This window comes from Aulostomus chinensis, chromosome 16, assembly GCF_037954235.1.
Source record: "Aulostomus chinensis isolate RoL2024-O1b breed Wild chromosome 16, RoL_Achi_v1.0, whole genome shotgun sequence".
NCBI classification, from domain to species: Eukaryota; Metazoa; Chordata; class Actinopteri; order Syngnathiformes; family Aulostomidae; genus Aulostomus; species Aulostomus chinensis.
In genome coordinates, this window is record NC_141335.1 from 9,412,414 (window position 1) to 9,426,646 (window position 14,233).

Below are 14,233 nucleotides of genomic sequence, written 5' to 3' on the forward strand. Positions count from 1 at the left end.
GTGGTTGACTGTAATTAGGCTGTGGTAGAGGTCTGGCTAACACATCCTGTATGCTGTCACGTTCAAATCAAGTCTATGGGAAAAAGAAGGGTTGGTTTTCAAATGTTGGAATGCTGTAAAATCCCCATAAAGCACTCACAAATGCAATAAAAAATGCGACAAAATTCACCTGTTGATTGCAATAAAAAAAGCACCAGTTATTATGAAATTCATGTAGTGAGGAGGTGATGATTGGCTAATGTTCAAATTTAATATAAGAATCATAAAATGAAAACGGTATAAAAGTGCCAACTAGAACAGGAACAATCCTCTGCATGGGTGAAGGTGTCTGGGTCGTGACCTACCTTTCCCGTGTAATAGCTGTCCATAACTCACATCACCAAGCACACATATTATGAAATCCCGCATGGCCCCAGCCCCACATCTAAAGTCAACAAATGCTTGTTCAGAGTAATGTTTCTGGAGGCTGACATTAATGGAAAGCAGCTGTTAGAAGTCTATGCAGCTGGAGTTGGCGTGCAGCTGCAGAGAGGCCAGTTAAGCAATGAGGATCTACCATGATGTTGTAAGTAAAATACTTCAACAGAGACATCAAGTCCTGGTGAGACAACATACAGGCTTTTCCTGTTACATGCAGAAAACACAGAAATTCCTTTTCCTACAGCATAAAGTGTCAATACTGAAAATAACATCTTAAATTCCAAAAGCCAATATTATAACATTCAATGGATAAAAAAGTGAAAAACTTACCTTGTTGCTGTTTTTTTTCCACTTATCCTGCAGGAGAATCCTTCACGTTTTACTTCAAACTCCCACGGTTCCACCAGTTGCTAGAACGCTGTGTTTACGTTATCACTTTGAAGAGAGGGTCATCTCGTCCTCCCCCTCCCACCACCACCACCACCACCACCACCACCACCGCCGCCACCCCCTCCCCCCGCCACCGCCACCACAACCCCCACCGAAGAACGGCAATTGATGCTCTGCCTGTGATCTCCCCAAGTCCCTCAGCTCCTCGGTGACAGCCGCAGCCTCCTCTCACATGAAGGCAAGCAAACTTGTCAGAAGAGGTTCTGGAGACCAGCCTTGCAGATGGGAGGACTGGACCAGGAAAGACATTTTTTTTTTTAATAAATAAATAAATGGGAGGGACAAGTTTCCACCCCCCCAACTTATATATACAAGATGTCAGAGGTGGAAATACAATATCTATTGTCACTAACTCACATGGGATTGTCTGAGGTCATACTAAAGGTTTTACTAAGCAGACATGGATGTATTAATGGAAGAAATGCAGCCGTGTTTTGCTCTGTGAGGCATTTTCTTCCTCTGCATATTGATCATGGCTCATGTTCTAAATAGTGCAGGCGAGGAGGACATTGCACACAGCGAATGCTTGCCTGCTATCACCTCCTCCCACATTCTCTTCTATGAGTGGGATATGCTGCAGCTCTCCCACCTGAATACACCAGACACAACGCAAACTACCGCTGTTATAGATAAATGCACGCAAACAAATGATGACAAACGATTTTGGAAAAAAAAAAAGGATGATGATTTATAGCTATATATTACACATTTAGTGAAAAATTCTAATTTTGTTTGGGAAAGAAATACCGTCACGGAAAATGTTCCCGGGTGATTTTATTTGATTTGGCAGCAACTTGATGAGGTTAAATTTAGACATTTCTCTCTTCCTGTCTGGTATGCTTCAGCTGTAGCTGCTCTTGTTGTCTTTGCACAGGCTGATAAAACATTAATTTCCTGACTTCTCTAAAGTCAAGTAACCACACCCACAGGAAGTCCTTGATAGAGGAGCTCCACCCAGCCAGGTCAAAGGTCACGGTCAGGTGAGGACATGTTATTTAAAATAAACACCATCATCATAGTGACATTGAGGAGTTGGAGTTCTTATACGTAGAACACACACACACACTGAAGTCCCTTTTGAGGTATTTACCTAGACTTAAAATAATTTCCTGGGGACTAACCTCATCTCAGCTGTCTCCCCTCCAAAGCACTGACCTTAAAAAAAAAATCAACATTCAACAATTTGAGACATTCTTTTTTGCGTATCTCACCCCCAATTAACTGTTCCGAAATCTGTCTGGTGTCACTGAAATTGGTTTGAGCCACACATACACACACATAAACATGCACACACAAGCCTGAGAAAGTTTCTGAAATGATGCCATAACTGGTCCAAAAAAAAAAAAAAAAAAAAATCCCCAAAAACTTTTCAAACAATATTCCTACACTATACTGCCATCTAGTGACGACTCTGCAAACATAATGACAGTAAAAGATGTTGCTTCTTCCTCTCCAGCTTCTGTGACAAGCTCTCTCTCTCTCTCTCTCTCTCTCTCTCTCTCTCTCTCTCTCTCATGTCTTTACGGGACAGGCTGAAGCATCTATCTGGAAAATCAAGAAAATAAGAGACCAGGGTGCTTCAGGGAATGTCATCGTGTGACTGGCAGATCCAAACCTGAGATTTCGTACTTCAGGTTGGGACACAACAGACTTCTTCTTCTTTTTCATCCTGGGGGGAGATTAGAATTACAGGTTATGTAATGGCTCGATCAATACTACTGAACTGATTCCTGTAAGAGTGAGATGGGAAATTACACACAAAACAAACAAAAATGACAACCATGAAAAATCCAGAATTCCTGACAATATAAGTGTTTTTATTCTGTTGGCAAAGACAGAAAATATCCATTCACAAATAGATTATTAAGTAAACAAGTAAAGGAATAAGGGAAGAGTCAGGAGTATGTATTTTTGTTTACTTCTTTTTTTCAACTAAAACTTTGAGTATGTACTTGTTTATTGTCTGTGTGTTCTATGATTCTACATACATTTGACCTTTTGTACTTACTGATTTATAGATCGTTTACACATCGTACATTTTGTGAAACACTTTGTTACTTGTCCTGAAACTTTGAAAGTTATTTTAAAAATACTTTCATTCAGTTATTCTTTTTTGCAAATGAACTTTTCAAAAGTAACGCGAACCTTCGTTATCAACTTAAGAATTCATCAAAAAATGACTGAACGCTCAAGAAGCGACTCCCTCGACTGTGTGCGCAGAGAAAATATTTCCACGTGTTTTTAAAAAGTATTTCCTTTCATTGCATTACGTAATACCTGAAAAAAATGTTGTCGCCCCCCCCCTTAACCTTTAGACATCGGATTCATGAATTTAAATAAAAACAAGGTTTTCTGAAGATGAAGGATCTCCTTCCAGTCACAGGCAGAACTGGTGACATGATCACAAAAATTGGCTACAAGAAGAAGATAAGAGGCAGCGAATCAGGGAACATGTCAGGTATGATGTAGTAGATCTGACAAGAATGACTAAAGAGCTTCGCTGCGGATTCATCTGACATATTAAAAAAAAAAAGAAAACTCCTTGAATGACCTTGGTAAGCATAAATTCAATTAATGAGCATCGACGAGCTTGAAGAAGTAATTAAGATTAGACTGAAATTATTCTCCTGCAGAGATGTAGGTCTAATCCCCTTTGCTTGGTTCTATAAAAGCCTTTTGAGGGGAAAATGGAGTAAGCGGTGTTTCAATGAGGTATTCAGCACTGACAACCACATCCAGCGTGCAGATGCTATGAGGAGATGCGGCGCAGGTCTTGAGTTTTTTAAGTGACAGTTATTTGTCAGAGGCGTCAAACCTTGAGCACCACTTCAGAACGTGTAACCAATCACACGCGTGCACACACACACACACACACACACGCACACACACACCTCTGATAGTCTGCTACATGTACAGCATCATCTTAATCTAGCAGTGGGAGAATGATCATCTAATAGCTAACGGCGGTGACGGAGACAGTCTGGGACAAATGAGCAGCCTTGTCAGGAAGACATGCTGGAGATGAGAGTTCTGCTTCTTCTTCTTCTTTTTCGAGCTTCTTTCATTCAGCAACAACACAAGTGAGCAGCATCTGCGTTTGACTCTGCTGCTACTGCTGCTGCTGCTGTTACTTAGCACAGAGCCCAAGAGTTGGTAAATAAAACAAAGCCTCTCCCTCAGGGCGACATGGCTGCAGTCTTTGTATTCAGGAGTCTTTGCAGCGTGCCATTCTCGCCTTGTGTTCTTGTCTATCAAGAACTTGCCAAGACATTTGTTTTGGTCATTTACACTAGAAGCTTCTTAGCCAGCACCTGCAGAGACATAGAGATTGAATAAAAATGCTAATCAGAGCAAACCCCTCGCTGATTGCTCTTAGCACCCCCCCCCCCCCACCCCACCCCTTTGCCACAGTAACAAAAGAATGGAGCAAACTGGAGCTTCATTTTGTGCTTGGAGAGGAGCGGGGTCCTGTCAGGCCCCGTTCACAAGAACATAAAGAGGCTGTTTCAGGCACAAAGTAATTAACTGGGAGGTACTGGTACCTTTCAATATGGACCGACTTAGTTATTTAACTGATATTATCATTACCGATGGCCAATGAGAGGTGGGAAATGAGGATTTGCAAGTACTTAGTTTCTGTAGGATCTTAATGTATGTGTACTTTGGTTATTTAATTTGCTATTGACTTTTTAACTCAAGAAAACAGGCTCCTGGCTTTTGTTTTCATGCACTTTAGTAGAATCATTATTTCATTTGGCATTACTGGGCACTCTCACGACATCATTCAAAATAGATGACATCACAAAAGATGTTCCCTTGGTGTATCAATAGTCATCATCAAGAACAACTTCAAGGCCCACCTATTCACAATTCTAATCAGCCAAAGCCCATAAAGAAAAGAAGACTAAATATTTTGTCTCATGTTCTCATCTAATAATCTATTTGAAATTTATAAATAAAATCTGAAAACACTATGAATTATCACTGGAGTTGAATAAGTTCAACAAAAACATCTAAGTTCTTTAAAAATGTATGGTGTTATGCTTCAAGAGCTTTTTTTTCCATTAGCCTCAGACTGATTTTGTTTGAAGAGTGATTTTAGAGTAAATCTTAATTCTCATTTTTTAAATGTTTTTTTTTCTAAAAATACTATATTATACTATACTTTCATGTATAGTAAGCGTGTGTTCTCTAGTACCATCGAGTTTTATATTGGCTTACGGTTCAGCTCGGAGGACTGTTCTTTATATCTTCAGTACGTTTGAAGTTAAAAAGGTGTCTACTCGTTCTTAAACTCTGTTAGCTTATATCATGTCAAATTGCTGTCTATGATTTTGTTATGAACATTATGTTTAGCTTTTTTTTTCTCCTCCTCACAATGTTTTTGGTGAAAAAAAAAAACTATTCAAAAATATAAAGAGATCCATTACTTGTGTGTTCCAGGTAGTGTGTATGACAGAGGCCTCCCTCACAGCTACAATGACACAAGATAGCTTAAGAGCTGTCGCAGATATAGAGTAATTTCCTTCTGCGGCGCTGTAATAAAGACAAAAATAGTCCCTCTTTCTTGAAACAATTATGCCTCAATCATTCCTAACAATACCAATGGACTTGGACAGGTTCACTCAGGAGGACACGAGGCACTTTTCCATAACTCTGGCACTCTGGCCTAGCCTGATGTTGAACTCTGTAAAAAGCTCTTCATTTCATCACCCACTTCACATAAGACCCTTTATCTAATGGAAGACCTTCACAATGAATGCACGCGCGCGCACACACACGGAATCACACAAACACGGTCTTATATGTATATTAGCCTCCACACGGCACCACAGATTGAGGAGCCAGCCACTTTGGGGTACCACAATATCCCCTGAGGTGTCTCCAAACCTTAATTACCTCAGGAACAGAGGCAAAGATTTCACGGAGTGTCGCACTGCCTCAAACAAAAACAACCAAAAAAAACCTCCTGTCAGGAATCATGAGGCAGGAGTAAAAAAGGAAAGCAAATTTCATTATAAAATGAAAGGCATTAATGCATATCCCCTCCTGTGATCATTACTTTCTTTTTCTCTAAACCTGCAGTCCAGATTCATAGAGGCTCTGGGAGGATTGCAAAGCTCCAAACCTGCCTGACAACAATGTCTCTCAGAATTAATTCACATCACATCATTTATAATATATACAATGATTTCTTGACTCGGCAAACATAGCTTTAGGGTTTTGAGCCAAGCCTCTAGCTCCCACAATTCACAATAATGGATTATCTAGAATAACTAATAGATCTGAATGGTTACCAAAATAAAAGCAATTATTTCTTGGCTGAAGGTCTACCTGTTTAGTGACTAAAACATTGGAGATTTGAAAGATAATGTCAAGGAGGAAAAATACAAAACCTTGTATTTGAGATGTTTAAGTCATGCATGGAAACTTTTTGTATTTAGGTCAGAGGATGGTTTCTGAGATTGGGTTTTAAAAGTGTAAGTATATCCTATTTATTTCTAGTAGAATAACAAGGGAAAGTGTCATTAAAAGTTGCTTTGGCTGACTTTTAATGACTGCGATGATGATGTGGATGATCCCTCCTCTGAGAGCTGTAATACTTTGATATGCCACATAATTTGGCTGTAAGAGCGATACAAGAACTTTCTAATGTACAAAAATTTTGAGAGAGAATTTAATGTTTGGCATGATTCCTCCCCTCTAAGACAGTAATTTGTTTTTATTATCCCTAGAAAGCAAAATTATTTGTAGGATCACATTTTTATTTTGTCTGTTCCTCAAACTTGTGAGAATATTTGTGATCTGAAATATAACTCGGTGTTATTCATAGGCACGGTCATTTGGTATTTGTAAGATCAAAAACTCTTCTTTTATCAGGTTTCAGTTGGTTGAAAAATAATAGGCTATTTTAGATTTGTTTTGCAGCACAGCATTGTCTTGTCAGCCAAAATTTCTCCCAGTGCGCCCTTCAAAGATGAGGTGTTTCTACAATTACCAGAAAATGACACCCCCCCCCCCCCCACCCAAAAAAACCCTGCAGTTATTTTCTCTCTAAGATCCTTGGGGCAGCATTCAGCTTTGTCATCCACACACGTGCGTTGACAGCTCAACTTCTGTGACCTTGACCTCTGGGCCGTCCTTGATGTGATTATTAGCGAGTAAGTCACTTTTTCTCTGTGACAGAAGCGTATTTGTACCAGAAGCATTAATCTCTGGTTCGCATTTAGTGAAGGGTGCTGAGATGAAAATGGCTGATCCAAGCTGCCATGTTTTGTCACACCTCATCAAACTGATAATCAAGATGGCAAGTCTAACATCTGTTGGTGGTGCTATGCAGGGACTACTAAGTCTTTTGGGTGAGTTTTGCTGAATTTTTACTTCTTTTCCATCATATCTTACCATGGTATTGAAAACCAGAACCTTGCTGCTGGTTTACAGGCTGCACTTACACATACTGAGACAGGCTTTGTGCTAAATGCTAATGTCAGCATGCTAAAAGGCTCAAATTGAAAATGCTGAGTGATGATGTGCAACAAGTGTCACTATACCTCCACCGAGCTGAGTCAAGAGACGAGTACACATATCGGAGTGTGTGGTTCATGAGTGAGACGGATGGGAAACCTGATTTTTGGATTTTGCACAAGGGAGCAGATAAATAAGTGCATTACGGTGAAAATATCATGTCCTGCATCCACTGAAGTTTTTGATGTAGTGGGTTTCACGGCTCAGTGGTAGAGTGACTGTCTTCCCCCGGTGACCATGTTGAAGTGTCCTCGAACTAAACTGATAATTGCTCCAAATGAGTAGTGTGGTACCTTTCATGGCAGCCATCGGCATCAGTGTGTGAGTGTGTGTGAATGAGACGACACTGTAAAGCACTTTGAGTTCCGCGAAAGCAGAAAGGTCCTGCATAAAAATGAGTCCAATTATCTTTAAGTCAAATATCAAAATCAGCTGCGCTGCCACGGTAAAACAATTTAATGATATCTTTCAATCTTCTCAGTCATCCATCATCAAGTTCTTAAGGATTTCCTGAGCAAAACTGACATGGATCTGGTCAACCCACGAGGAGGAGTGTGGCAAAGCGTGACAAAAGATGTAATTTCCTGTTGCCACAAGGTGGCTCTATTACTCATCTGCCCCCCAAATTTAAAAGGTTCTTCCTTAAGCACTTGTAAACTGCAAATAAATATTTCACATGACAGTGACCTGCACATTACTGAGTGTTTGTCAGCTTTAGAAATGTATGATACATTTAAGGACTCAGTCCCTCATCTCTTTCTTTACTTTTGCCATCAACTTCTCTCTAAAGCTCTCTTATCTCCAAAGTAGTTAATATTCTGAAGACGATAGAGAACGGTGCAGATGTGCAACGCCTGAATTCGACCAAGAAACCCGGGGCTGCTAGTGTGGCCAAAAAACAAAACAAAAACCAACAACAACAAAATCAGTACTCTGATCACTTGAATCTTTATTTGTGGAGCCTCTTGTGGTCTAAGAGTCATTTTGAGACCAGTTGGTGTTCTCTCCTGCTGAGCTGCAGCAGCTCCACTGGTGGAGAAGAGCTGCAACTAAAGGCTTTATAATTAAATTCAGGCTGACTTGTGTATGGCTGTTGCCAGGGCCACTTTAAAGATGAAAGTCACATAAGGGTAGAGAATCGGACCATCAAAGCAGAATGCACTAAATACAGCCTGCTGAGTTCAAACTTCACTTAACTTTGTCCGCAGCTGACAGTTTAGATTGCCGGATACAAGTCATCTCTGGTAACACAGTGTTGCACACACTCCAGAGAAAATGACAGAAAAGGCCTTAATGATTTTTGTCTTATGTTGAAAGGATTGTTAAACCAAGTGTGAGGTTTTCATTATTTACAAGGAAATTGTAGATGCAGCTGGATTAGCCACGGAATTGTTGTTTCATGCAGGACAACAGAAAAAAAAAAAAATTACTGTGGCAAAATGCATTTATTTGCCATTTTATTAGGGAGATAATCGTAATGCTCTTTGTCAATATTAATGGGATGTGCAAATATTATTTCTCTCAGCATAAATCAGTAACCTACAGATAACACCAGCACAAATTACAGTCTATAAACAGGTTTTCAATCCCCGTGAAGGGGGGATTTGTAACGGTGTTGACGTATTATACTACATTAACGTTGTTGTCCAAAACCTGCTGTTTCTAGAGGTTTTTTTCTTTTAAGTTCACCTGCAATTCCAAATCCTCAGATCATTTTTCATATCGTGACAACAATTTCACATATTCTTATAAAATATATACCCTCTTAGCTTTAGTGCAGTGAATATGTCGATAGGCTTGACATTTACAGGATGGGGATCGTTGACACTGCTACTCTGCTGTATTTTTCATTAACTTGCAAAGAATTTGGGATGCCTCTGACATAGAAAAATGTTGGTAAAATGGCACACCTCATATTTAATTTAGCTATGATATATGGAGTCACTCACACACACACATATACATTATATATACACATTTATGTATATATATATACATTTATATATATACATAAATGTGTATATATATACACATTTATGTATATATATACACATTTATATATATATACATAAATGTATATATATATACACATTTATGTATATATATATACACATTTATATATATATATACATAAATGTGTATATATATACATTTATGTATATATATACACACATTTATATATACACACATTTATATATACACACATATATATATATATATACACACACACATATATACACACACACACATATATATACACACACATATATATGTATGTATATATATACATACATGTATGTATATATATACATACATGTATTTGTGTATATATACATACATGTATGTATATATACACACTGAATGAAGTTAACATGTAAATAACCATGTAATAACTAAAACTATAAAATAACTAAATCCTGCAGAACACCAAAAAAATGCTTTTCACACAATAGTCACATAAAATATTGAATTCAATAAAATTTAAAAAAAAAAGTGCTACAATTACAGTCTAGTACTTATATCTGCTACCAATTTGGAGTTTGTAGGTTACCTGACATGGAAGCTATTGACCTTATGATTTGTGTAAGACAGAGGAAAACTATAAACTGTAAATCTTCACCCACAAGTAAAAGTGCAGCAATGACCAATAAATGCAATACTGGAGCAATCTTTCCTTGAGAATGTTCGTACCTGAGGAGAGCTGAGACATGAAAAGCAAAGTTTCATGCATTTCCTTCATCCCTGCGGAGAGAGAATGCAGTTTTAGAAATGTGCATGCAGTATAGGTGGTTTTAGGCAAACATTTTGATGAAATTACTCCTAAATCAGACGCTAACATGTTACTACAAGTGCACCATGGCATATAAATGTACCCTTTTTTTTATATTCACTGGGAAAAGGACAGACATTAAAAAAAAATTGTACAGAAATTTGATAGGGATCTTTACCCATAATTCACATCAATGAATGTAATCGATGCCCTGTTGGCACATGAAATATAGCCCAGGGCGGGGCTCCATACCTGGTGTTCTTGGCTGTCATTGTCATTATCAGAGAGGAACATGGATGAATGAAAGAATTAAGGTCATGACTTTAGTATCTTGGCTTTGATTCATGTTATATTGCTGTCCTGGGACTTGAACTGTAGCTTTTTGAAGACCAACTTCAATCATTTTAATGAGTACATCATATCTCTGCTGACGGAGATGTCCCTGAAGTCACTAAAGGGTGCAACCTAAATATATTCCATTGTTGTAACCATTGATTTCCCCCCCCCCCCTCTGATACATCCTTTTTTTAATGAGGTTGGTCGCCTCGTTTCACAGAGACAATCAGAAAAACTCACACATACCCCAATGCCCCATGCTGCTCAAACATAAAACAGCTATAGGTGAAAGGTGAAGAGAATCCATTTAGAAGAAGCCCAAAGAACCAGGCAGACTTCCTATCTTACATCTCCAAAACAATGCTCTGTTCACAAGGAGATAATCATCATATGTGGAGTCTGTCACAGGCACTTAATTATCTCCACCATGGAAGTTATGTTTTCCCCTACGCCTCCCTGGATGTTCCCAAAAAAACACAAAAAATTACACAAAAAAACTAATGTACCGATATTCATTAAACTCGGCAGAGAGTTGGAGCACTTCCAAGGAAGAACATATAATATTTTTGAATCAGACACAAATCATGGGGCAGATACACAAATTATTTTGTTCTTTCATTAACATTTAATTGGAACTTATGGGACTTCACATCCAGAGTGGGAGAAGATGTTGAAGTGTACTCAAAAATGTAATTCAAATTTTCACTTTTGTTTTTATGTTTGTTTGGTTTTTTTGGACTGAACAAGGCAAATTTGTTCCCCCACTAATGATCTAAGCTGAAAGAATCACACATTTTTTTGACAGGGCTTACAGGGCCCCCAAGATTCTAATTAGATGTGCGATCAGGATTTTTTTTTTAGGAGGAAGAAGGAGATTTATTTTAAGAGTTTATCAGAATTAAGAATTCATTCCACATTATGAAGAAGAGTTCTTTGAGTAATAAGCCAGAGACTGAGTGGACTCCCCAGCAGAGTCCTTGTTTCACTCAGTTAAACTAGGCAGTTATCGAAATCAACTGCAGTCGCAGCATCCCGAATGCTTTAGAGCAGCTAATTAGTCTTCTCCTTTGTTTGTGGTGTTTACCCAACACTTGACTGTCATTTCTGCCAATCTGGCATCTGTTTTAAATCCCATTATCGTTTCATCATTTATTATTTTGAGTAACGAGCTGCAGTTCTGCCTCGCGTGTTCACCCCGATGAGTCGACCCTGTAAATAAACACGTCGCTGCTGCTCTCATTTCAAACATCCTTCTCTAAAACATAGATGTGTCAATAAAACTTTGGCAGGGTTGTGTTAATTTTCATGAAAAACCTAATGATTCTCATCTCTGGACATGTTCACAGGAAATATTTCATGGTCCTCGGTGGAGGTAAGTACTGCTCTAGATGCTTTATGAAATATGTTCAAAGGCAACATATTTTTTAGTGCAGAACAGCTATATGAATATTATACTGTGGTGGATGTATGATGGGTGTACAATTTTGAAACCAAAAGCATTAGCAACAAATGCACTTGAAATATTGTGGCGTTAATTCAATGAAAGAGTACGTATGTCGTATGTATGGCAATCTATACAGACATCTCACATTATACCTTGCAGTTGCGCTTGATATGCATTTTTGTACCTTGCAGTTGTTTGTGTATTTTCAGTCATTTTTAATTCGCATGTACTTTATATTTGTCATCCCCCCCACCCCCTTTTTTCTTTCTTCGCCGCTACCACGACCTGCTGAGGGAGTACAGATGAGAACGAGCAGCAGAGTTATAATCTGGCATGTTTACAGTGTACACAGTTTTAACAGATGTCCATTTACACGCACGGTCTCCATATAAATCAGCAAATAAATAAATAAACGATCTCAATATGTTAGGGAGTTATTCATTGGGGATTGAATGTCACAACAATCCATCTTATATTTGATGAAATACTTCACTCTAGATCCAAGTGATGAACTGATCCTCATTGCTGTCCCAAGGAATTCAAATTCCTCACAAAATACATATACTGTTGCCAATTATATATACTTTTAGGATTTTTTTTTGTCTATTGTACATGTAATGCGTGAAAGGAGAACCTAACATATGGCCTTGAGCGGAGGAGAACGCCTGACTGGTCATAAACAACCCGAGCAGTATTACTGTGTGAATGCAATCTAGGTAATTATGAAGATGATGATGATGCAGTCATTCTGATGCTTGTGTGAAGCGTAGTCACACGCCGAAAAGCAAACTCACCTTGACTTTGTAATTTCATCTTTAATGGCCGTTGAATTTGCTTCATATAAACATTGTTATTATCCGTCATGACTTACAGCGCGTGGCAGCTGCTGTTACTGATACTTTTATGACCAGAATTAATGGTTTACCTGCCCTTAATCAAATCCTCAGTGAGTCTTGAATGCAAATGAATCGTTTTTGACTGCTCCACAATGCAATTGAACCATCACATTAAAAAATGATTAAATCAGAGACTTCAGAAACTTTACTTTTGATTGATTTCTTTACATCAGGGCATTATACCGAGATGCTCTAATCATCAAAAGGAGATACTTTGAAAGCGACAGTGTGAGTGTTGTTCTTTTTCCCTTCCTCTCAAAAGATCTGTTTGAAATCATTGTAGAACAATCCAGACAGCATTTCTTTTTGTTGCTTAAGCACGCCCATGTGAACATCATATTTTATTTATAATGTCTGAAAAGTGTGCCACGGAGAAGGCTCGGCTTCCTACGTCAGGCTTCAAGAAACTGGATGGTGCTCATAAAAGTTTCACCTCCCCTCAGAACGGAGGGTTCAGACATTTGTCTTTAATTATTTTATTTCAAATTAAAAGTTTGAGAATATACTCTTAATGTTAAAAAAAAAAAAATTGGAATATTTTGCGGTGTATTCTGAGTCTATCCCCATGTTGACCTTCTATCTTCATTCAAATGATATGAAGTTCATCGGGTTTTTCTCTGAATTTGGATTTTTGTTTGTGTCACATACATTCCTCAAATGTCAAACTTTTGCAACAACACAGATGGAAGCTGCAATTATGTACGCTGTGTCTGGTGTTGCCAACTGTCCCTTTAAATACATAATCGTCCCGTATTTGGACACCGGAAGACTTAATGAGGGATGCACTTTCTTCCATATTTTTAAGAATCAATGTCAAGAGTGATTTACATGAGAAGGAAATCTTGCTACTCCCTCTCTCTCTCTTCATCCCTCACTCACTCTCTCTCTCTTTCGCTCTGTCAGGTGAGGTCAGGAGATGAGAAAGTGTTCCTTGTTAGTGATGTCACTGATTAAAAAAAAAAAATTCTGGAATTTTAATCTGTCACATCCCTATCGCTCAGAAAAATCAACTATTCTGATATTTAGTTCAAGACTTCCTTGTTTCCTCCGGCGCTCATTGTTTACAGCCTGTATAGCAACTTCAGCTGTTTGCATGGAGCTGAAAATCGATGGATACCAGCACATTGTTCTGAAAGTTGCCACTTCAGTTAAAAGTGTAAAACCACTATGGTGGCTGGCCTAAAACGTCAGACAACAGCCGTTTTTCAGACTTTGCATTTCAGCCGATGAATCCGTCTCGTTTGCGTTCTAACAGACTGCTAAGGTGAATTCAACCAAGGCCTGCTCATACGTGATTGGTCAAAGTCAGACACATCCCCGTCTTGACATTTTCTCCCTTGCCTACAGACTCTGTACGTCTATATCTATATCGGTGTTCTTATAGATAGTTGC

At 38.5% G+C, this 14,233-nt stretch overlaps 1 protein-coding gene across 2 annotated transcripts in view; it reads right to left on the reverse strand.

Moving 5' to 3' along the window:
* LOC147247406 (gamma-adducin-like) overlaps window positions 1-14,233 on the reverse strand; it is a 58,370-nt gene that overhangs the window by 21,177 nt on the left and 22,960 nt on the right. The window contains exons 3-4 of one of the 2 annotated variants that reach the window (XM_086180804.1): window positions 10,087-10,137; window positions 2,486-2,539 (exon numbers count right to left, since the gene is read on the reverse strand). The gene's annotated coding sequence lies outside the window, so the exon portion shown is untranslated. Of the gene's footprint in view, window positions 1-750; window positions 772-2,485; window positions 2,540-10,086; window positions 10,138-14,233 lie in introns of those variants that run through there. The other variant, XM_086180806.1, reaches the window with a different exon arrangement.